At 43.8% G+C, this 25,187-nt stretch overlaps 1 protein-coding gene across 4 annotated transcripts in view; it reads left to right on the top strand.

The window, feature by feature from the left end:
• The window catches only part of RIPOR2 (RHO family interacting cell polarization regulator 2), a 107,309-nt gene that overhangs the window by 1,063 nt on the left and 81,059 nt on the right, over positions 1-25,187 (top strand). Inside the window, exon 1 of one of the 4 annotated variants that reach the window (XM_045551909.1) lies at positions 23,104-23,288. The exons of the other annotated variants lie outside the window; for them this stretch is intronic. The gene's annotated coding sequence lies outside the window, so the exon portion shown is untranslated. Of the gene's footprint in view, positions 1-23,103; positions 23,289-25,187 lie in introns of those variants that run through there. 4 annotated transcript variants of the gene reach the window in all.

The following is a 25,187-nucleotide window of genomic DNA, read 5'->3' as shown; positions in this document are numbered from 1 at the left end:
GCAGTAATAAGGAGTGTGTGTGTGTGTGTATGTGTGTGTGTGTGTTTACTCAGGTAATTTAATTTGTTGAAAAAAAATGAAGGAGAATCACATAAGAATCCCTCGTAATTGAGTCATCTAGTATGTAACCACTGTTAATGCTTTGATGTCTGTTTTTCCATTATTTTGTGCTACCCACAGAAATATTTAAAATCGTAGTTTGGGTTTTTATCACAACTTTAATCAGTTTGAAGAATATCTCCTTGAGCTCCACTGCTGTTTACCAAATTATCAAGCTGCTGTTTAGTTTGATGATGACAGGCATTTAGAGCCACCATTACTTTGAAGTTTGATCTTGGGCCTCATCAATTTTCATTTCTACTTGAAGATGTTTTCTCTGGTTATACCTCCTTAGATACTAACTCCCTTTAGGATTTGAAAAATGTTCACAACTATGAAGATAAGACTAGACAATTTGGTAATTATTCACCCACACCTCTCTCCAGGAATGACATTCCAACATGCCCAGCCCACATTTCTTTGCCCAAAGGCATTTTTCCTCTTTGACATCCAGCTATGGTGCCAAGAGCGCCATCTACAGACTGACACACTGCATTCTGGAAAGTGTGTGGCCCCACCCTGAAGAGAAAAATTAAGACAAAGCAGGGCTGGATGAACCTGTAGGGTCTCTCTCCTGAGTTTTCATGATAATCCACGTGATTATTTTAACCTCAGTAACCATGGTGTAGAGTCAAGCTGGGAATCAGACAAGATTCAGATTCAAATTTTGCTTCTGCTTCGTACTACCTGTGCAACATAACTTTGGTCTCACCTCAGTGGTGAAATGGGACGGTGACACCTATTGAGTTGTACAGCTTATCTTCATAGTGGATTCATCATATTTATGTCTCCCTTCAATGTGATATGCCTTATCCTTTCCAAACTGATCGTCTCACTTAATTTAATGCCCAAAGATTAAAGAGAAAACTCTTGCAAGGCCAGCATCCAGTGTGTTTTTGTCCAGTTTTCAGAGTCATGGCTTATGTTTGACCATTTGTGTGAAAGCTTGTCCAGGTGATGCCTCATTTTAAGCAAGCTCTGCGTAGGGTAAAAGTCAAGAAGAGCTTCAGCTCTGGAGTTGCACTGTCTGGGGTCTGCCAATTAATTCACTTTGTGACCTTAAGCAGGTTACTTAATCTCTCTAAGCCTCGGTTTACTCACCTATAAAATGGAGTATAAACCTCACAGGACTGGGTGCGGATTAAATGTTGTCACAGGGAAATGGTTTAGAATAGTGCCTAAAACATGGTCAGTGCTCAATAAATACTAATTCCTACTGTGTTTTTACAAAAATGGGTTTATGAGATAGTGACCTTTTTCCTACATCTGTTTAACCTAGTGGATTCAAAATAGGACTTATTTATAGAACTTCAGTTTATGAATAACTTTTCAGAGGTTTTATATGGTGGAAACAGCACCAGACAAGTTGTTAGGAGCCTGCCTGGTAGCCTGGCCTCTGCTGTTATATAGCTGGAGGATCCTGGCTGGGCAAGTCATTTAACCTCTTTGAGCCTCATTCTTCATCTGAAACAAGATAGCTGATTACACATTCTCTGAAGTCTTATTCTTAAAAACCCCAGCATTCTACTACTTAGTCTTTTCTGCATAGTGACATATATCTACCTAGAAAAATCCATGCTTGTTCTAGGTTTCATCTGTGCTTTCAGCCCATTAACATGCCTAAGAAACAAAAAGCTTTCGGTACAATGAGTTTCCTCTATCATAAAAAAAGAGGAAAATGTCCAAAAGCTTATTATTAAGGCAACTATATTTCCTTGCAATGGACACAGTTTTAAAGGTCTCCTTTCTCCTAGAAGAATGCATATTTAGAATGCAGTTTCATTTGGTTAAAAGTATATATAAATCCATTTAGATATATGGGCCACATAAAGATCTGGGGAGAAAACAAAATGAGTCATACTCTCAATGTATTTTTTTAACTGTCTTTCTGAGATCCTGTTTGCTTCAGATACTGTTTTCTGTGGTTAAGGAAAATGTTAAGGTTCATAGAACTAAGAAGCATTGTGCGTAACTTTGCTCTTGTTCTAGAGTAGGGTTGCACTTGGTTAGGGAGAGAGAGAGAGAAAGAGGGGGAGAGAGAGAGAGAAACAGTCATCCACCCACATACCACAAACCCCAATATTTATTCTCTCTCTCTCTCACACACATGCACAGCCAAAGTTTGCTTTGCAAACAACATCAACAACATCGTCATGTTATTTAGAAAATGATTACTATCAAGTAGGCATCTATCCTAATTACATTTTTTTAAATAAGTGTATTGCAATCGTTTTGCTCTCTCTGAGCTAAAGTTCCCTTTGAAAGGGAAAAAGTGCTAACTTACTTGGCCTGGGGAAAGGAGAGAGGTTGGGTTCAAAAGTGAGTGGCATATTTTCCAACCAGTTGTTGGTCTCTTGAAGAGACCTGGGAAATCATTTTCCTGGGAAAATGATTGATTTGATTATCAAAGTATTGAAAAATCGGTAGTTAGAATTAGAAGCTCTTTTCCCAGTGTTGTTTCAAACTTATCAAATTTAAGAGCTTTCAACTATTTTGTCACTGTGCAATCTTGACAGCTAGTCTGGTGAATGTCAGTGGAAATAACTGGATGGGTAATAATGGTAATGATAACCATAACAATTATGATGATGATGGTGATGATAATTGAGAAAAGAAAAAAGAAGGGCCACCCACAGTATAGGTCCTTAACCTGCTGTCAAGAATAGAACAGAATTCATGTGCAGGAAGAAACAATTCACCAGGTGGTGGTCAGTCAGTATTTTAACAGCCAAAATTATTCCTTGGCACATGTTAAAACTGCGATCGCTTCTTTCCTTAGAAACACGTGCCCTCACTGCCTCCATTTTCAGCACTGCTCGGTAACCTGTTTTCAAGTGCAATGATTAGAATAATAAAACACCATGAGTTCACGGTGTGTGTGCAAAGTATTTCTCAGGCTTTTATATTCCCTGGACACTTACATGCCTTTTAAGATCTCACTTAAAGACCACAAGAAACTGCAAAGCTTTTGCCAGATCTTTGCATAACCCCCAGAGCTGGCACAGTGCGGCTCAGCATGAGAATGCTTCTATCCTAGATGACTATATCTAGGAAAGTTGTTTCCACCTTCCCAAAGGAGAGGAATTCTCCCAGATGGAGATGAACTGGCAAAGGAAGTCCACTCAAGCATTAGCTACCTGTTGCTCTTCAAGAGACCAACTGGTTGGAAAATATGCCACTCACTTTTGAACCCAACCTCTCTCCTTTCCCCAGGCCAAGTAAGTTAGCACTTTTTCCCTTTCAAAGGGAATTTCAGCTCAGAGTGAGCAAAAAGATTGCAATACACTTATTTAAAAAAATGTAATTAGGATAGATGCCTACTTTTTGTCTTTTAATATAGATTGTTCACAAAACCAAGGTAGCATTTTATTTAAAAAATAAGTAAATAATTATGCAATCTATTGTAAGCTGGTATATTTTGATACTGTTTCCTGAATTATATTTGCCCCTTCCAAAATTAAAAGAAAAAAGAAGAGAGAAAGGAACGAAAAGAGATGAAATTAAGATTATGTACAAAACAAATAAATACTGGAAGTTCAGACTGGTTAAGTCAGACCCTCCATGGAAAAAGTAAGAGAAATAGAACATAAAAATTTATGAGCCTTGGCTAGAAAGAGTTGGAGCTTTTGTTTGATTGGGTATGCCACATTTTAGATCACATAAATAAATGCAAGCATTATTATTTAATTATGTTGAATCTTTCTCCAAAAATTATCTGGGGTTCTCAAGTAAACCCAAGTAATGGGATTGCAAAAGGGGCAGGAAGAAGCTGGCCTGGTTTCCCAGGTTGAAAAGAATTGCTCACTCTTTGCTTTCACGATTTGCCAAGATTGTTTGGATCAATTTCCACCCCTGGATTCCTGGATAAATGCTCTGGTTGGAAGTCATTTTCCCTCCTTTATTTGTCACAGGGTCTGGAGCAGACACAGACCTCCCCACAGTAATTCATGCCTGTGTGACCTCTGCCTTGGATTACTGTGAAACATTCTCTTCCCATAGATGTCTAGGAAGCTTTCTTTGGCTGGTGCCAAAGAGATGGTGTCATTTCAGGGGCACAAACTAAAATAGCACATTGCACTAAAGCTATGCAGGCTGTCTCACCAACCCACCCCTCTGATTTATGGCCTCTAGTGACCTCAGAGTAACCTACTTAGATCAAGCCAGTGCCAAAAGGGGCCCAATATCACAAGTAAAACATTTTAAATGTTTATTTTAATATCGCTATGAGCAGGCAGTAAAGTCTTAACTTTTTAGGAATAGTGTAAGACACACTAGAGTGTTTCTTCCCTAGGACTTAAGCTGAAAACTAAAAGTATATGCATACCCATCGTATGTGTAGCATTTTTTTTTAAAAAAGAAATACATAGTTGTTATGACCAAAACACTGAAATATATTGGGAATATTGCCCTCCCACCCCCATTTGATAGAAGTCACTTCACTTACTCAAGCCAATGTATGTATTAAAGAGATGTGATTTATCCAGTTAACTAAGCCTCATGTATTTTACTGTGCTAAGCAAATGTCAGCTTCTTCAACTTATCATTTATTTTTGGATAGCTAAATTTTGTTTATCGATTGTTTGCCAAAAGCTGTGATGTTTAACTAAGATGTTTAAAATTAAGTTGATTGCAGAAGAGATTTTTAAAACGGAAAAGGTATTAGTTGAGCCAAATTCAAGTGACCGTTTCAAGTCTTAGAAGGACAGAGAAAAGTTGGAGAGAAAGATGAAGAAGTATGAATGGTCCTAGCATTCACTAGGAGAGAAGAAAATGAAACCAGAAATGCAGGTGCTGGTGGGGTATTAAACAGTCTCATACTTCCTTGACTTTCAGTATGTTCCAGGCTGTATCAGGTGCTGGTTTCTGGGGAGCCTGGAATATGGATGTGCTTGGCTGACTACAATGGTGTCTTAGTCCATTTTGCATTTCTGTAAAGGAATACTTGAAGCTGAGTAATTTATAAAGAAAAGAGATTTATTTGGCTCACAGTTCTGCAGACTGTACAAGAAGCATGGTGCTGGCATCTGCTTCTGGTGAAGGCTTCAGGGAGCTTCCCATTGTGCCGGAGGGCAAAGGAAAAGCAGGCGTGTCACATGGCAAGAAAGGGAGCAAGAGAGAGCCCATGTTCTTTTAAACAAGCAGCTCTCGCGTGAACCAGTAAAGCGAGAACTCACTCCTTACCTCAGGAAGGGCACCAAGCCCTTCATGAGAGATCCACCCCCATGATCCAAACACCTCCCACTAGACCCTAGCTCCACCATTGGGCATAAGACTTTAACATGAGATTTGGAGGGGACAAATACCTAAACTATATCAGAGGGTGATGATTCCATAGCATCTGCACAACTCAGAATGAAGGAGGGATGCATCAACAACTAGAACTGTTCGATCCTTGTTGCTAGACAAATCAGGTCATGCAAACTAAAAAACCACTTCACTTTGTGCCTGTCAAGAAAAAAAGAACAAACTATTTGATCCTTTTCAGATCTTTCTTTCTTTCTTTCTTTCTTTCTTTCTTTCTTTCTTTCTTTCTTTCTTTCTTTTCTTTTTTGAGACAGAGTCTCGCTCTGTCACCTGGGCTAGAGTGCCATGGCATCAGCCTAGCTCACAGCAACCTCAAACTCCTGGGCTCAAGCAATCCTCCTGCCTCAGCCTCTGGAGAAACTAGGACTACAGGTGTGTGCCGCCATGCTCGGCTAATTTTTTCTATGTTTTATAGAGATGGGGTCTCGCTCTTGCTCAGGCTCAGGTCAGGTCTCGAACTCCTGACCTCAAACAATCCTCCTACCTCGGCCTCCCAGAGTGCTAGGATTACAGGTGTGAGCCACTGCGCCTGGCCCCCTTTGAGATATTTTTGAAAGGAAGATTTTGACCTATGCTGGGATAGCAATCAAAAGGAAGGTGTAAAGTCCAGTTTTACTACAGAAGGCAAATTAATAATAATTTACATCTTCATCATCATTGCTCTTTCACTTGTGGACTTTCTATATCTTAAACTTTTTAATGCCTCAACCTGTTTAACAAACAAACGCTTCAGGCAGAAGATACTTAAGGAGACAATGATGGGTACAAGGTAAAAATCTTTGACCTTAAAATGTAAATGTGAGGAAAATATGAACTTTTCAGAGAGGGCAAGGTGTCTCCTTTCCCAATTGAAAAAGAGAGAAAACACTTGTTTCAAGCTTTGTAAAGATTTTCATTAATACAGAACCCACTAAACAGAGAAAAGATCCTAAAGGTATTTTATCTTCTGCTGTATTATAGGTTTAGCCCTAAAAAACAATCATTTCTAAGAAAAATAAAGAGAAGAAATATGTTACTGCCTTTTGGAAAGTGATGGAGTTATAGTGCCACCTTCTCACTGCAAATTTTTTCTTCTTGTCTTTGGCTTATTGGGAGTTAAAAGTTTAAGTATTTATGCTACACAACTCAAACAGCAACAGGGGAAGACCAGCTGGTCCCTTCTCATTCTTATCTTCACTCTAAACTGTTCATTCAGTGTAAGTGGTAATGAGCTAATAAACAAGAAGAAAATAACTTGCCTTTCGGATCAGGAGTCGAGTCAGCTGGCTGAGCTGTTGAATATCATTTTTTTTATTTTCTAGAAATTAGCCTTCGGAAATCTCTGAGAAGGAATAAATATGAAAACATTTTCTATGATTGGATTTTTCTTTCTATTTATAACAGCACAATACACTGACAGAATGATATTTTTAAAATATGCCAAAGATTCAAATAAGCAGATATGATTTGTGGAAGATACTCTCAACGGCCTTCAGATAAACCACATGACTGAAATATTAGTAAAAGCAAACTCTTCTCCTTCAACTTCGGGTTTACATGCTGAAGGGTACCAAGGATGTCATTGGGGTAGTGAGTGCCTCAGGCCCCTATTAATCTCCATTAGCATCTCTAAAAATTGAAAAATACATTAAAATATTAAATCTTAATATAAAGCATAGTAAACATCTTTTTTTTAAATAGAAAACATTACTATTTTGAGTGATCTGCACTCTACAATCTGAATAAAAAATCACATGCTTGCTCTGCAAACAGCTTCCAGAAGAGGACTAGACCCCTTTTCCAACCATATTGCTATACTAAGTACTTTGCATACGGAAATTCCGAAGCCACTGTTGTTTTCGTTGATTTATTATTCAGATTTTATTATTCAGATTTCCAAACTGAGGGAAAGTAGCATATTTGCCATAGAATGAGCAAAATATCTGAACTCAAAAGACCTAGTTCAACTTACTAGTTGTTTGGGCAAATTGTCTAAGCCCTCAGAAGATTCAATTTCCTTTTTTCACATGGGGTTGATGATAGTGATGGTGGTGATGATCATGGTGGTGGTAATATTGGTGATAATAATGATGGTCGTGGTGGCAGTGGCACGTAATAGTGATGATGGTGATGATGATGATGGTGATGGTGGTGGTGGTAATGGTGGTGATAATGGTAGTGGTAGTGATGGTGATGATGATAATAATGACAATGATAATGGTGGTGATGATGGTGGCGGTAGTGGTGATGGTGATGATGACAATGATAATAATGATGATGGTGGTGGTGGTGGTGGTGTGAGTGATGATAGTGGTGATAGTAGTGGTGGAGGTGATGGTGATGATGATGATGATGATGATGACTGTCCACTCAAAAAATTGCTGAGGTTAAAGGAGATAATGTATGAGATAACTGAAAATCATACGGGCTTACTACATAAATGTCAGTTATTATTTAACTGTGATCTTCTCAGCTGTCCCAGCCTCCCAAATCTATACATTTCCCCCCTTCTACTCCTGGCATTAATCACAAACCAAGCAGGGTTGACTTAATTAAAGACACAAGCTGATTAGAGCAGAGCTATTGAGACTGCTCAATTGAAATGCTTTCCTGGGAATATAGGGGTACCGCTGGCTCATGAGTTAGCAAGGCTTGTAGCTATCTGATCTCCACCATGTGACCAAGGCAGGGCTCAGAATCACCCCACTGCTTGACCCAGAATAAGTACATGATTTCTTACCTGTGTTCTGTTGCTTTAATCAATCTGGCCAGTCTCCACCTGATTCTTTGGGTATCAAAGAGCAACACATGCCATGGCAGGTTTCTTGGGGAGAGGGGCCCCTTGCCTTGTCAAGAAATGCTAAAGGTGAAGAATCATATCTCTAATAGTTTCTTTACACAGGACCTATTTCCTGGGTAAATATTTACTGGTGGTAAACACATCACATCCCCCATCACCACTTTACAGAGTTCTTTAGAAAAGGTAATCTGATAAAGACTGAACTTTCTGTATTTGTTAAAACATTTCTAATTTAAAGACAGCACCCACGGAAAACTTTAATTGTATATATAGTTACAGTATTTTAGGACAGTAATTAAGATTTTAAATGAAGCCTCTACAATGTCCCCTTAGTGGTGTTTTGTTTTTGTTTCGACTTCCATTGCTTTTTAAATATTTTCAGTGGTAAAAGCCTCTTGAAGGGAAGCATAATTTATGTGTATTTGTGTGTAAATATATCAATTTCATTAAAAATGTACAGGAGGACAAACATTAGCTCAGTTGCTTAATAATACTACTAAATGGGGCAGAGAAAAAGTGAATAGAATCAAACCTCTGTGAACTAATCAACACATATTTATTGAGCACCACTCGGAAGAATTACAACCAGGGCACATCACCTGTCAGTTAGGCTGGAATTGGTACCAGCTGTAGCAAGGTAGACCAGGAATGGATCCACCCAAATCCTCCCCACTCCTGGAAAGACAACTGATAACGAGTCAGAAACATGGTCTTCTGTATGTGAAAAGACAGCACATCTTGTCATTTACAACATGGATTACAATACAGAAGACAGAGAAAAGCCCCAGTGAGTCTTTTGAATATTGATTATATATGCCTAGAAAGACAGGTGTTTATGCTCTTACGACCCACCAGGTACTGCTGAGAACTGCACACAGTGAGTCGTTGGCTCTCACACCATTCTTGGTCTAGGCAGAGGTTGGCAAGCCATGGTCTGCAGGCCAGATCCAGCCCAGTGCCTGTGTTTATACAGCCTGCAAGATAAGAATGGTATTTACAGAGGACGATTTGCAATAGATTTGGTGATGGGGATCACCAACCTTGAACCCCAACTAAGCAAAATGTTATTCCAAAGAAAAAGAACTACATTCTTTTCCTTACTAGGCCGTTTTTTAAAAAGTACTCAATTATTATATTTTGAATTCTGTCAATTAAAAAAAGATGTGAAATTTTGTTTTCTCTCTTGTTATATGTATTAACATAATTTCCTCATTTTGCCCTCTTGGTCCACAAAGCCTAAAATATTTACTATCTGTCTCTTTACAGAAAAAGCCTGTCAGCCCCTGGTCTAGATCATCAACTTGCAAATCTTAGGGTCATTGAGAGTTTTGTTACCATCTCTTCTTCTGGCCCTTCCCCTTTTTGTGTCTGCTGGAAGGGTCTTACAATTATTAAATCTCCATGTAGGGGGGACTTATCCCCTGTTATGGTTATTTTAATACTTTTTTAAGGGGACTGTATGTCATCACATTACATTGCTCTGTAATACCAGTTGGAAGGATGATGAAAAATCAGTGGTCTAAGATGGAATGAAGGCAACATCCTGCAAAAAGAGAAACAAAGTAGGACTATGGATCTATACTCCCAGCCCAACAACAAATCCAGTGAAAAAACATAGCACGCAGGAAGTGGCCAGGGTCCTGCTCGTTTATACCTCTGCATCATTTCAAGGGATTCCTTTCCCCACTTGACTCTTTGGGTTTACACATCTCCAAGATCTGAAGCACTTAGACCTACTCCTAATGAATGACTGATAGTTAAGCATGACTCAAAGCTATCTTCTGGACTTTTCCACACACACAAGTCCCCCAGTTCACCAAGAAGTGATGGTGCCAGGCCTCGGGAAGCATCTCCCAAAGAAACCACAAATTGGAACTACATTACGTTTATGGTAGGAGATTACATGGGATTAGCAGAGCTTTGATCATCCCAAAAACTGCTGGCTCTTGCCCACTGCCCTGCATCTATAAGGCAGATCAGCATGTGTCTGCTCAGCCTGCATGTTAATTTGAGAACAAGGAAGGCTTTTCAAAACAGACACAACAGGAGAGATCTAAAAGCACTGCCACACATACCCACACACATTTGGAGGGGCCACTTGGCTCCTGGTTGCTAACCATTAGAAGCAGCAGGAATCTTTAGTCCTATGAGGCATCTCTGAGCAGTTCTAACTTGCTGTGGGGGGAAAATGTTGCTATTAAAAGAGTTAAGAAACTCTTGTGCACTGTTGGTAGGAATGTAAAATGGTACAGCCACTATAGAAAACAGTATGGTGGCTCCTCAAAAAATTAAAAATAGAATTACCATATGATCCAGCAATTCCACTTCTGGATATATACCAAAAGAATTAAAAGCAGAGTCTTCGCTAGGCACAGTGGCTCACACCTGTAATCCTAGCACTCTGGGAGGCCAAGGTGGGAGGATCATTTGAGGCCAGGAGTTCTGAGACCAGCCTGAGCAAGAGCAAGATCCTGTCTCTACAAACAATAGAAAAACTGGCTGGGGTGGTGGTGCATGCCTGCAGTCCCAGCTACTCGAGAGGCTGAGGCAGGAGGATTGTTTGAGCCCAGGAGTTTGAGGTTTCAGTGAGCTATGCTGACACCACTGCACACTAGCCCAGGCAACAGAATGAGACCATGTCTCAAAAAAAAATCAGAGTCTCGAAAAGATACTTGCACACCACATTCATAGCAGCGTTATTCACGATTGCCAAAAGGTAGAATATCCATACAGAGAGGAATGGATATGCCGAGTATGGTACAGCATATACCTACAATAGGGTATTATTATTCAGCCTTAAAAAGGAAGGAAATTTTGACACAGGCTACAGCATAGATGAACCTTGAGGACATCATGCTAAGTGAAATAAGTCACAAAAGATGAATACTGTATGAATACACTTGTATGAGGTACCTAGAGTAGTCAAAGTCACAGAAACAATAAGTAGATGGTTGTTGTGGAGGGAGGGAGGGAATGAGGAGTTGTTTAATGGGCATAGAGTTTCAGTTTTGCAAAATGAAAGAGTTCTAGAGATTGGTTGCTGCACAATGTGAATGTACTTTACACCGCTGAACTGTACACTTAAAAATGTTTAAGATGGTAAATTTTATGTTATTCATATCTCATCATAATTATTATCTATGTCTCTACATTGGGGAAGAAAAAAGCTCAGAATGGATACACCAGAGTACAAGAAAATACCAGGCAATTCCTGAAAGTCTGCTGAGCAGTTGCTTTTTTTGAGCCATGTAAATTTAACAGTAGGGAACTGAATTTCCACAAAAGATAGAAGTGATTCAGGGAAACTGTCTCTGACCAAGACTGGGCATATCTGACACTGTCTTAGAAAGACTGTTTTCTTCCTAACAGCAGGTGTGAGAGATAAGTATGGAATTCTTGCTACTAATTTCTGTCTAGTTGGGAATCAGTTTTAGGATCTCTGCATAAATGCCTTGAGATTAGCACTTACTGAAGCTTCTCTAGAAAGAAGTAGCATAATTAGAAGATGTGGTCCCCTTGGGAGCTTATGAAACATTTAGGGATATAAGATTTATTTTTCATTCATATCAAGAGTATCTATTGGAAGTCTACCATGTGCTAAATTCAGTTCTATTCTGGCTCTTGGGATACAGCAATGAATATAACAAAGTCCCAGCCCTTGTGAAGTTATATTGTAGTGGAGGGAGACAGAAAATAGATAAACATGTGAAAATACCATGTGCCAGGTGGAGATAAGTGTTATGGAAAAAACTTAAGTGCAGGGTGAGAAGGATAGGGCACGGTGGTCAGGGAAGGCTTTACTGGCAAATGCCCAGAGGCTTGAAGGAAGTCAAGGTCTGACCGTATGGATGTCTGGGGAGAATGTTCCAGGAATAGTGAGGAGGCCTGTGTGTCCACAGCACAGTGTTTGCAGGGCAGAGCTGTAGAAGATGAGATCCAAGAGGCTTTGAGGAAGTCAGTTCTTGTAAAGCCATATAGGCCACCATAAGGATTTGAGTTTTTACTCTATATTAGATGGGGAGCCATTGGCCACAGTTGAACAAAGTGATGGAATCTGATTTGCCTTATAAAAGGGTCATTCTGACTATTGTCTGGAAAGGAAAGACGGAGTCTAGAGTAAAAGGCCAGGTAGGAGACAATTGCCATAATCCAGGGAGAGCTAATGGGACATTTACCTGGCCTGATACTGACTGAATACGGGGGGTACAGGGAAACATAGGCAAGGATGATTCTAAGGCTTTGACCTAAGCATCTGGAAGGATGACATTGTTCTTCACCGAGATGGGGAAGGCTCCCAGAGGAGCAGGCTGGGGTGCGGAGGGGGTTGCCGTGTTGGGGAATCAGGAGTCCAGTTCTGGACAGCAAAGTTTATTGCATACACATCAATAGTGCATGACTTAACAAAGTCCCACTCTAAATACCCAGGAACTCAGGAAATAACTGTTGAAATGTTGACTATAAAGCAGCATATACATAAGTGAAAATTATTCAAACATTTATCTCTAGCTTATGGGGATTGGGCTATGTAACCTATATGGACTGTTTCATAAGACCAGGAGTTCAGTAACGCAATACAAACTGTTTGGAACACTCTGGGGAAATTAAAGGAAAGATCAGAGGGGAAGGGCTGGAATAATCTGGGCAAGCCTCTCCAAGGTGAGTATTTTTCAGTGAAAGCTTGACATCTTTGGAGCAGTGTTAATATGATAAACATGATAATCGTGGAAACACATCTATGAATGCTCCATCTTCACATGCTTTTCTGCATTTTGTGCTACACGCACAAATTCCAATGCTTGCATTTCTTGGCCTTTTGCTCCAAGGCTGTACATTTATAGAATCTCAGCAGGAAGAGACCTTTTTGTCAATGACAAAAGAGACTTTTTGTCTATGCTCCCCACAGAAGGCAGGCAAGGAGTCAACCCCATTGCTTAGCTCCCTCCCTTTCTCCCTTCCTGGAGGAGAATTGTCAGTATTCATCAGTCACACACATATTTAACACTCAGTAGCTAGCAGGCAGCACATTCGCTTTTATTTTAACTCAAATCCCACAATCACCTCTCTTTATTCTAATTCCAAGGAAAACTTGTTCTTCCTCCTGTAAGATAGTCCTTTGTATCCTCAAAAACCATGAAAAGAACATACTAACACAGTAACTCTCCAAACACTGACATACCCAGCCTAATATTTGTATTCCACCAGGCACTCGAGTTGAATAACGTATCCACTGCCAACAAAAGGGCGAGTGAAGAGGCCGAAACGTCTGTGAATTAGAATATGAGATGCAGGGGCGTGCGGCTTACAGCTGTTGAACTTGAATTCCACTGTGAATGTGGCACCCAGGGCTGAGAGGCGCATCTCAGAGAGGCCTGTGTACATTTGCTCTTCTAGAACCTGCCAATGTCCGGTGCTTATCCGCACTCTGACTTAGCCATCGTCTTGTGTGCGGAGAACAGACGAGAGCAGGTGTTCACATTTATCTTCCTCAAGTGGCCCCTTGAGGCTCTTGGGGGGAGGGTCAGTGAAGGAAGAAGCTGAAATGGAGCCTTCCACCCCCCAACTCTCACTCCTGCCAGCAGACAGCTGTTTCAGCCTCTTTCTGCTGCTGCTAATGAAAACATCGCTGGCATTCAATAAAAGATATTTAATATGGAATTGCTTGGAGAAGCCACTTTCTTTGGAGATTTGCTTAAACCAAAGCACTTGGATTTATTATCATTGCTGTGAAATTTTCACCTCCAGCAGCCTTAGCATGAATGACCTATTTTGAACGTGACAGCCGATTACACTTCAGTGGTGTGAATAATTTATTAGGTGCGAGAGCACTGTCAACGTAGTGATATTACAGCAGTCCTGCTCGCCTGGCTAATTATGGAGGATGACAGTGCTCTGTCTTGTTGTCACAGCTCCCATCCAAAGCTCCCAGCGATGAGGATTGTGTGTGAGCAGAGAAGGAAAGAGGGGAAATGGGGCCGGGGCCTGGTTCCCGCTACCAAAGAAGGCTTTGTGGGCTGAGCGAGCTGTGCTGCAGGAATTAGATTTCCACTTTTACCTCTGCGAGGTGAAACTGTGCAAGGCCCATGGGGATGGGTCCCGTATCCAGTATCCTGATTTTGCATAAAATATATGTTAGTTGGGAGAGGTGCAGGCTGTGAAAGAGTGACTTAGGGAGGAAAGAGGCATTGGACCCTGAAGCTGCTAGGATATCTAATGGTTTCCAAGCTAGCAGAGGACGCACAAGCCGTTTTAACATGCAGCTGGACTCAGAGCCCAGGAGCAGGAATGTGAGACCTGAGAGAAAGGAGTGGAGCACACAGCCACGAGGAACCTCAGTCAGGGCTTCAGAGTGTGTTCCCTGTGTCTTAAGCTGTCTTGACACTCTCTAGAGCTCTCTCCAGCTTTGCCTGAGTAGTAGTAACAGCTCATTTAACCTCACTGAGACCTCAGTTCCAGATGTAAATTAAGCTCCAAAATAGTGTCCATGAAGATTGTGAAGATTAACAGCCAGGTGACAAAGTTGTAAGTAATAAGGCTTCTGGGTCTGTAATTCCTCCTAAAATTGCCTCCTGAAGTTAAGGGTCTCAACCTTATGAATTAGGAAGGAACTGACCTTTATAAAGATCTTTGCATAGTTGGGGTCAGGGAGAGGGAAAGGAATTAAACAGGATTATGTGCAACAATATCCCTGGCCTAAAATGGAAAGAGAAGTGAAAATTAAATTAAAGGAGCTACCTGAAGAAGAAATATTTTTAAAAAATGAATGACTGGATAAAAGCAAATTGTTAAAAATTTTTTCAATAATCAATAGGTAATTATTAATGAGTATCCATCAGGGCAACTTCAGGAAACTGATGGCTCCCTCAAAGTACAATAAGTCAAAGAAGGTTTATTTACAGAGAGATGAATTACAAAGGTGGGCGGGTGCTGGGATGGTGGGGTCAGCTGCTGCAGAGGTACAACCACCACTGGGCCAAAGGATGGGAGAGGAAGAAGTTGCCAGAACCTGCGAGCAGAGAGAGAGCTGTGTTGCCTGGAGGGAAGCGGTCATGTTTCACGAAAGGACACAGCCAGCCCAAGGTGATGTCACAGGGAGGAGCCAGGGAACTCACACCCTGACCTCACTCCCATCTCCTGTTGGAGCTCCCCACTGGCCAGACCCAACTGGACATCACTGGGCAGGGTGGCCACTGATGTGGTCCCTACAGGTGAGCCCCCAGGGCAGGGAGCAGGAGAGAGAAAGATGGAGAGTGGACAGGAAGGTGCAGCATGGGACAGCCTGCAGCAAGCCAGGGACTTCATTAGGCCCAGGGACACAAAATAAATAAATCATCTTGGAGAACCTTACAGAAGAATTTCTTCTTTTAACATTTCCCCTGGTAATGACAGAAAAAGGAAGGGATTTATTATGAAGTACAAGTCAAATTAGAACTTTTAAAAAAGCCTACATATCAAGTATTTAGCATTGTGCTTATATATAGATAGTTTCCAATTGCTTCTGTGTGCACTTTGAAGTCTTTTAAACTCATTTTAATATCTATGCAATAACACAAATTGATTAAATATATGCCATTTACTTTCAGCCTATGGGACTTAGAACTATAAGAATTTATAAAGTGAATATTTTGCCAAAATTTTTGTCAGTCTAGATCATTGGTTCTCAAAACGTGATCTAAGGACTCCTGGGGTTTCCCAAGACCCTTCAGGAGGTCCCCAAGGTCCTCAATATATATATATATTTTTGAGACAGAGTCTCACTCTGTTGCGTGGGCTAGAGTGCCGTGGTGTCAGTCTAGCTCACAGCAACCTCAAACTCCTGGGCTCAAGCAATCCTCCTGCCTCAGCCTCCTGAGTAGCTGGGACTACAGGCATGCGCCACCATGCCCAGCTAATTTTTCTATATAGATTTTTAGCTGTCCATATAATTTCTTTCTATTTTTAGTAGAGACAAGGTCTCGCTCCTGCTCAGGCTGGTCTTGAACTCTTGAGCTCAAATAATCCGCCCACCTCAGCCTCCTAGAGTGCTAGGATTACAGGCATGAGCCACCATGCCTGGCCCTCAATATTTTTTAAAAGTATAAAATGGTCTTGAGACCAAAAAGTTCACAAACAGTTGGTCTAGATTATGGTATTATGTAAATGGGTCTTGAGTCCAAAAAATATTGGGTACTGCTGGTCTGGATTATGTTATCACAGAGAGTGACCTCTGTATGTAATATAATAATAATGTATGAGAAACCTAATCTCAAATTTCTTGAGAGACAGCAATTGTTTTCTACATTTAGAGCTCATTTTATTTCCCATCAATTCTGAACGTTTCAATGATTATCTTCTGTCCATGCAGCCTTCCAGGTCACTTGGTGCAGAAGCTGGAAGTCGGGGTGGAGATAGGGTTTAGGATTGGGTTAATTTGACCAAGTGCAGAGACCTGATTTCAGCACCCCTGGGACATTCATTCTTGGGACATACTAAAACACTAAGAGTGTTGACCAAACACGTTTCCCACTGTGCAAGCAGATATGTGTGACAATGGCAAGGAAACAGCCTGAGATGTCTACTCCCCTGAGGACCTTATCATTGGTACCAGACACGGACAAAATATAACGGGGTCCTGCTCTCTGCAGTTCAGCAAGCGGTGAGCAAGACCCAGCTGTCATTTGTCAGGTTGAAACATGCTTCTCTGGCTGCAGCTAGGATGCCAATAAATGCAGGCATGTTATGCTCTTTCTCCAGGGGAAAAGGTGGCAGAAGCCAGCAGGGGCAGTGTGTGCTCTCATTTCTCATTCAGTCAATATTTATTGACGATCCTCTATCTACAGTCATTAATATAGAGGTTACTATAAAATACATAGCTCAAAGCATAGTCCCTGACTTCAGGGAGCTTATAAACTAGTGGGGAGAAGTATATTAAATATCTACCACAGAAGGAAGGTGTCTGATTGGGTCTGTATTTGGGGAACAGATGATGTACAGGAGGATTCAGGTAGCACGTGGATAGCCAATGAAGGTGTCATGAAGGAAGTAGTGTTTGAACAAGGCTTGATAGGCCGGGCAGGAATTTTAGAGACAAACTCACCGAGGTAGAAGAAAAAGTGGCGGGCAAGGGCTCAGCAGAGAATTTCCAGGCAGTAGAAACAGCCTGAGCAAAAATATTGGAGCAGAAATTGTCAAGTGTTAGAGCCAAAAGGCAGCTTGGCAGTCAGGTTATCCAGACTCTTCATTTGACAGATGAGGATACAGAAATCCACAAAGGTTGAGACTTGCACCAAGTTCTTTATTGGCAACACAAAAATAAAACCCATGTGTCTCGACTTTGAGTCCAGGGCTCTTTCCAGGGCTGTTACCTGGATACACAGTGGGAAGAGCCAAGGCTCAGAGCCCACATGGCAGAGCCAGAGCAGTGGTGATGCAGAGAGAGTGCCGAGGGGGGCTGGACGCCTCTTTGCACTTTACTCGGACCAGTGTTTCCCAAAGTGTGTTCTGAGATGACTGTGCCAGAACCATCAGTGTGGTTGTTAAAATGACACAGGGGAGGAAGTGACCTGAAAATCTGCATGTTAAACTCCTTTCCAGAGTGAGTCTTATGAACTTCATAAACTAGAAAATCAAAAATAAAGAGAGAGGGAGAAAGATTGGTCAGAGCAGCAAATGGAGGGCAAGAAGTCAATAGACGTGAGCAAGGTGGAGGGCAAAAAGTGATAGCATGAGAAAGGGGTCCAAGAATCCTACAACTGGCAGTTTTCCAAGCCAGGATCTGGCCATGCATTTGGGTGGCCAAGTACCTATAGGGAAAGGTCTTTAGAGTAGAGAAGGTACTTCAAAATCAAGGTGTTAGATCTGCTATCCATATGGATATGAAGAGAGATTCGATCTCAGTTGTGTCTAGTTACCTCTCTCCAGGACTAGTCAACTAGGCCAAGAGTAGAAGCCAGACTTCGCCAGCATCATAGGCACAAGGTAGATATAGAAATATAAATACAAAGAAGTCAGTAGATACAACCAAATCTCTAAGAGACCATCTGATTAGAGCATCAATTTCGCTTCTTCATGGCAGTGATCCTTCAGGCATGTTCTCAGTTCTATATGACATGTGTGAAGCTCTAAGTCAGGAAACTAAACTGGTTGCATTTTGGATGTTCCTCTGCTTTCTTCTGAATTGTGTATCTACTAGGATTGATTGATGGAGGCAAGAACAGTCAGGTTGGCCTGGCCAACTCTGTTCCTCACTGGCTTAAACCAAAGACTTGTTTAAAAAATGCCCATGACAGAACAGAATATAGTTCACTGATTGAAAGAGATCATTTTCAGTGCTGCTGAAGTTCAAAATAACACAAAATAACCACAGTTCCCATAGCACCCATAATACTTCCTCTTTTATAACATACACCTCACTTAGTTACAATTGTCCTCAACGCCAGACTACACAAGGCAGGTTTCATGACTACTGAGCTCCCCTCTGTCTCCTGCCTTTAGCAGAGAGCCTAGCACCTGAGTTGCACTCAATTATGTGTTGAAATAGCTACCATTTGTACTTAGGCGTGTTTTTAATTAAGATTGATGTATGAGGAGGGGAAAAAAAACTCTACTATGTTAAATTGTTTCTTCTTGGGAAGGAACCATTCCTTTTCATTGGCATGAAGAGCAGGGCAAGAATCTCATAGCAGGGGGTTTTCTATAGTATCCCCACCCCAGTGCCGACAAGCTCCAGGCTTCACGGTTTCCCCGGATGAGGTTACAAGGACTCAGCCAAGGTAACTGAATGCTCTGCTCAGTGAAGTTTTAGGGATAGAAGAATCCTGCTTAGAGAGTAGTAGGAACCTAGAAGGAAATAAACAGTGTCATAAAAGACAGAATGGAGACAAGGAGAGATTAGCCACTCAAGAATGAAGACTTCAGTGACTACCCCAGGGACAGTGATTTGAGAGGCTGTGTGAAGACCTTTGAACTAAGCACCAGGAGAACGGGTGTGGGCTCTTTATTTGGTTATATGACCTTGGGCAAATCACTTACTCCTCTGAGATTTGGACCAGACAATCCCATAAGATTTAGACCTGTGCTGCCTGGTCCCTCACTTGCATATGTGCTTGCTCTCTAGAGATGCTCGTGCAAGACACTGTGGGGGCTACTAAGTCACCCAAGACAGATTCCGTCTCCAGGAGCTCCCAGTCCAACAAGGGAAATTGGGCCTGTGTTGACCCTTCACCTTCCATACTCCACACGCTGTGCTCCCTTCCTGAGGGGGCTAGCACCAGTGGGGTTGCTGAAGATGTATGTGGATGCACCTTATTATACCCCCTTCATTCCTGTTCAGAGCTACAGGCCAGGATGCCGAGTGAGGCAAACTCAATGAAAATCCAAAGGCAGCAGTCTGAGGAGCCACTCCATGCTTCTCTCTGGTCTCTGCTCTCTATGTACACACACACACACACACACACACACACACACACCTCTCCCCGCAAGTCATGCCCAAGCCTCAGCAAGATACCCCTCAGCCAAAAGGGGAAGTTGGGGTGGGGAATGGATTGTACTACCTTAAAAAGAGCATTAGATTTGGAATCCTACCTGACTGAATACTAGCTCCACTTCTGTGATCATAAGCAAGCAATTTGCTCAGTTTATCAGAGCATCATATTCTTATCTTTTAAATGGGGACATTAATGGGAATAGAGATTACAAGTTTAGGTGAGATAATGCCTATAAAATACCTAACATCATCCACCTATTCTCTCTTTTCATCCTCTTCCCCCTCCCTCCCATAAAATTTATACATCACTTACAACAGCCCCTTTCCTGAGTCAGGAAGGCAGGAAAGGTGGGAAAGTGGGGAAGTGCAAAGCCTGCTTCTGTCCAGGGGGGGTATTAGGCCCTGTCCCTCCCTCCACACCTGTCCCGTGCAGCCTGTCAGCACTGGTGCTGATCTGCAGTTGCCCTCTACCCATTTCCCCCCAAACCTCGGCTGCATAAATCTGTGCTTCTTTCCAGGTCTCTTTCTCCAACAGGTAGTAAGTGGAGAAATGTTTGGCACTATCAGCTTCTGCACAAATAGCCATGATACCTGGTGGAAGGTGCCAGGCATCTTGGGAACAAGCTAAGATATTATAAAAGTTCTGAAGTGAGAGGACAAGAAAAGGGGCAAGGGGACGGGGAAAAATAGATTCAGACTGGGGTATTGAGACTGGATTTTGTTGAATAGATGTGGTTATTTAGAGCTGGGCAAAGGCTATGTAGTTGGAGGTAGGCTGGGAGGGGGTTGACCAGGGAAATAAAAGGATCAATGGGATGCTGTAAAACGGCAGGGTGATCCTTCTTTCGTTCAATGCGTAGCTGCGGTGTTCCTGCTCTGTGCTGGGCGTGCAGCGTATCAGGCAGAAACGGTCCCTGCCCTGTGAGCTCACAGTCCAGTCAAAGAGAGACAAGAAGCAAGCCAAAAGGCAGACAACATCTTTATAGTTTACGATTGATGCTATAAAAACACAGAGTATTGAAAAAGAAAATAACTGGGGGAAAGGATGAACCTAAAGATGTGGTCAGGGAAGGCCCCTTGGTGAGTTTAAGGAACTAAAAAATGAGAGAAGAGAGAGGGAGGAGTGAGGCTGGAGGGCCTGGTGGGGACCAGCTCCCCAGGATCATGTAAGCATTGGTGTAGAGTTGGGCTTTTATTTTATACTCCAGGTGGGAACCAACACAGGGTTTTAAGCAGGAGAGTGACAATACAGTGTATATTTTTCTTTTTTCCTTTTCCTTTTTTTTTTTTTTGAGACAGAATCTTGCTTTGTTGCCCAGGCAAGAATGCCACGGCTTCAGCCTAGCTCACAACAACCTCAAACTCCTGGGCTCAAGCAATCCTCCTGCTTCAGCCTCCCAAGTAGCTGGACTACAGGTGCGCACCACCATGCCTGGCTAATTTCTTTCTATTTTTGGTAGAGATAGGGTCTCGCTGTTGCTGAGGCTGGTCTCAAACTTCTGACCTCAAAGCAATCCTCTCTCCTCAGACTCCCAGAATGCTAGCATTACAGGCATGAGCCACCGAGCCAGGCTCAGTTTATATTTTTAAAGATTACTCTTTCTGCAGTGTAGATGTGTTACTTATCTCTTGCTGCCTAACCAATTGTCACAAACAGCCATTTTAAACAGCACACGTGTATAACCTCACAGTTCTGCAGGCACAGTTTGGCCATGTCATCTGAAGAGTGAGGATCTGTGATAGGAGAGTAGGGTCACCCCAGCCCATGTTTTGCAGGTGCCCAACCCATTTTTTCTTATATATCCAAAGCTGATTAAACTGTGTCATCTTGAACAAGTCATGTTAAGTCTCTTAAACCTTGGTTTCCCATCTATAAAATGGGAACGATAATATCTACTGCAGGATTATAGTCAGGAAAAACTGATACAATGCCTGTATCTGCTCTGGGTCTAGTATATAAGAAGAGGGTCAATAAACCGTAATGTTCAGCATTGTAGGACCGACTCACATCAGTCAAACTCACTAGAGACTTACGTATTGACCAGAACCCCAATATTGAAAGCATATGAAGAATAACTTGCCAGGCAGACTGGAATGTTCACATCATGTGTTCAACACATTTTCTCCTCTGAAGGAATGTCTACATGAAATGACCGAGGGCTGTCAGAAATCATTTTGTAAGACGGAAGAAGGGCAGGGGAGGTGTCTGGAAAAGTCCTGCTGTGATGAAGGGCTCAGACTGTCAAGGCACTGCTCAGGCCACCCTCCATGGTCTAAGACGGTGACGCGGTGACTGGTGTTTGCTCTGGGGTGTTCTCTCTAGGCATCAAGTGGGCTTTGCTCTTTTCGTTGTGTCCTTGGGTGGCTATGCCGCAGCTGACTGGGTGATGGTTCTCACTGCTTATATTCCAGGCCTGATGACGCAGTCCCCTCACCACCACTGGATGCGGGTGTTTCCAGTGTTCACATCATCTCCTAGGATGTTCCCTTTCCATCACCGTCTAGCCTCACTGATTCTTACTAATTCCTTCCCAGAGCGACTGAATCCCAAGTTGGGGGGTGAGGGAAGGCATGGAAGCACCTTGCCATACTGTTCTATTTAACTTATTCTAAATACACAATTTATTCTGTATGGCGACTTTATAGATGAGGAAACTGAGGCGTAACAGGGATTCCCTATTTAAGGATGAAGGTAGAGTCAGGACCTAGTCCCTGGGTCCTTGCAGACTCCCAGTTCCACCAAATTTCCACTTTAAAAGGCCCTTTTTGTGGAATGTTTTTGTCTGCCAGGCAAACCCATGCTTTCCCGAAGGAAACCTTTAGGTATAATTCAAAGCCACCAATATAAAATAAAAAACGACTCTTTCTTCCCATCATGAAGCATCGGGAGGCGGGGGGACAGGGAGAGAGGGGTCCAGCACAAGTCTTGCCAGGGGCAGCCAACCTCACCCCCATATCGCCGCTTCCCCACCCCCATACACCACCACCGTGTTGTTCCCAGTGCACAGCCCGGGCTCTATATTAGAGATCCCAAAATGTTCGCTGACAGGGCCGTTCCTTGCCCCGGCTCTTCCCCCCGCCCTCTCCCTCCCGCGCGCTCGGTCCGCCGCTCGCTCCCCAGCGCGGTCCCACGGATCGCTCCACGGCTGCGCCGCCGACCCGCGCAAAGGAGCCTGGCGCGCGGGCGGTCAGCGGGAGGCAAGCACCAAGGCGCAGCCTCGGGGAGTGGGGCTGAAGTAGCTGTCAAGCAGCTGTCTCCCCCCGTCCTCCCCTCCCCGCACAAGTGACGCCGCCGGCCCCCGCGCCCGCACCTCCCCCTGCCCGCTCCCCGCCCCTCCGCCCGCGCGGCCCTGCCCCCTCCGCGCTCCGCCCCGCCGCTCTCGCGCCCGCCGGCCCCGCAACTTCGCCCCGCGCGCCGCCGCCGCCGCTGCCAGCCGCCGCGGGAGGGCAGCCGGCACTGGGGGACAGCGCGCGGGGACCCGACGGCCTCCTGCAGCCCTTGCTCCCTTCACCGGAGTGAGCGAGCTCAGGCGGTCCGCAGAGCCAGACGTGCGGGCGGCCCGGGGCGTTGCGCTGGTACGGAGGCTTTTCCACGCCAGAGAGCCCCGAGTGTCCCCTGACATGACAAGGAGCCGTCGTCTTTAGGTAGGTGCACCTTTTTATTTCTCCTTTTTTGCTTCCGATTTTGCGTACAACCCGGCGAGGTCTGTGTGGGGAGGGGTGTCCTCGACTTGAAGGAGCGTTGCATATTAAGCAGCCGCTGAGACCAGAGCGTCCTCGGTTTCCTCCACGCTGGGGGCTTCGCGCGTCTGATGCCCGCAGGGTGGCGAAGGGAAGTTGCCGAGCGGCAGGGGCACGCGCGCTTCTCGCAGAGCTCAAGGATGCCCCGGAGAGCGGAGGAACCGGGCCAAGGTTAGAGGAGCCGCGGCAGTGCTGGGGCTGGGGGCATTTCTGGGGAACGGAAGGGTTGGGCCAGAGGATCGGTGCCCTGGGAGACCGGGAGGGGTGTGTGTGCGAGCGCGCCCAGCCGGGGCCCCCGGGTCGCCCCCGTTACAGAACGACCCTGTGGAGCATCCAGCTCAGGGCTGGGATTTAGGTCTGTAAAGTCTTAACTTGCCCCCGGCTGCCCGATGGAGCTTGGCTGTGAACCAGCGTCTTCCTCAGCGTGTCTGAATTTCAAATTGGCCGAGTGGGGTGGGCAGATGAGAATTGGGAGAAGGGACAAAAAATGGGAAATATTGTTGCCTTGATGTCCGAACTGTGTCTGGAAAGATAGGGGACGGGATGCACCTGAGGGCAGGAGCACCCTGGCAGGTGTCTGTGGCAGGAGGGGCTCAGAAGTGAAGCGTCTGCGGCTCGTTGCCTGGGACGATGACCTCTTAGCCCCCCTCACAGGGTGTGGGCAGAGGGTAGAGACACCTCACTTCGGTAGGAAGTAGGTGCTGTGTGCAATTAAGTAATTTCAAACAGAAATTATCCAGGAAGCCATCCAAGTGTTAAGGTGGCAGAAGCACTGTGCCAAGTGACAGCTCCCTTGGGAGCAAGAGAGCAGGTGGAAAACCAAGAGAACCAGACTGATTCTGCCGGGGTGGGGGTGGTGCAGAGTGAGACTGGCAGCCTCATGGGTCCTAGTCTTGGAGGTACCTGCATGTTGCTTGAGTGACTGAGGAAAAATGTTCAAGCTTTTCATCCAGCAAAATAGTTGTGATTGTCTCAGAAAACACATTGTTTTATTCTCCCTGCTCTGCACTTCTACCTTCTCATGTCCGTGCACATAGTAGGAGGCCTAGGATTGTAACTAATCATTGCTACCATTCCCAGAGAAATTGTATGTTGCCCTGTCTACGGGACTGGGTATCTTGTGTGAGTGTTTGCCCCATTGTATCCTGACACACAATCCTTTCTCCCTTTTCATTTTCTGTCAGGGTTGTCTGGTTCTGAGAATGTCCCCTCTTCCTTCCCACCCTCACTCCAGTATTCCTTCTCTGAACTTCCCCGCTGCCCCTTGCTCCCTCCAGCCTTTTTGGACCAGCCTCTGAGCTTACCCACTCACACCATCTACCTCCATCAAACTGTATTTTAGCAGCTGTCACAAGCAGGGGATATCAGCCATGAACTCTCCAAGAACCAGCATCATCACAGCTATTCTCCAGGGGTTAATTAGGAGGCAGCAGGAGCTACCCTCCTTTTGTAGGAACAAATTGCAGCAGGGGTGTGTCAACTTAGGGTAACAGTGGCTTAAGAAACCCCCGCCCCTGCCCCCAGCCCTCAGGATCAGCCTCCTGTGCTCAGCTGCCCCTTCAGTTCAGATACTGCTAAATCATGGCTTTTCCCCAGGAAGGTAATGCATTTGCCTGTCCAAAAATGTACTGGATCCCAACATCTGAAAACTTGAACACTGGAGAATCTGTTTAGTAAAAACATTTTGCATATGTTGCTTTTCCAAAAGACCCCCCAAGTGGTGTTGCTTCCCTCTTCCTCTGACACTCTAATGTGAGATTTTTGCTTTGAATATTTTATCCTCAGTATAAATATAAAGAAATA

This window comes from Lemur catta, chromosome 5 (assembly GCF_020740605.2).
Source record: "Lemur catta isolate mLemCat1 chromosome 5, mLemCat1.pri, whole genome shotgun sequence".
Taxonomy (NCBI): domain Eukaryota; kingdom Metazoa; phylum Chordata; class Mammalia; order Primates; family Lemuridae; genus Lemur; species Lemur catta.
The sequence above is the reverse complement of the archived record's forward strand: the minus strand, read 5'-3'. Positions and strand labels throughout refer to the sequence as shown.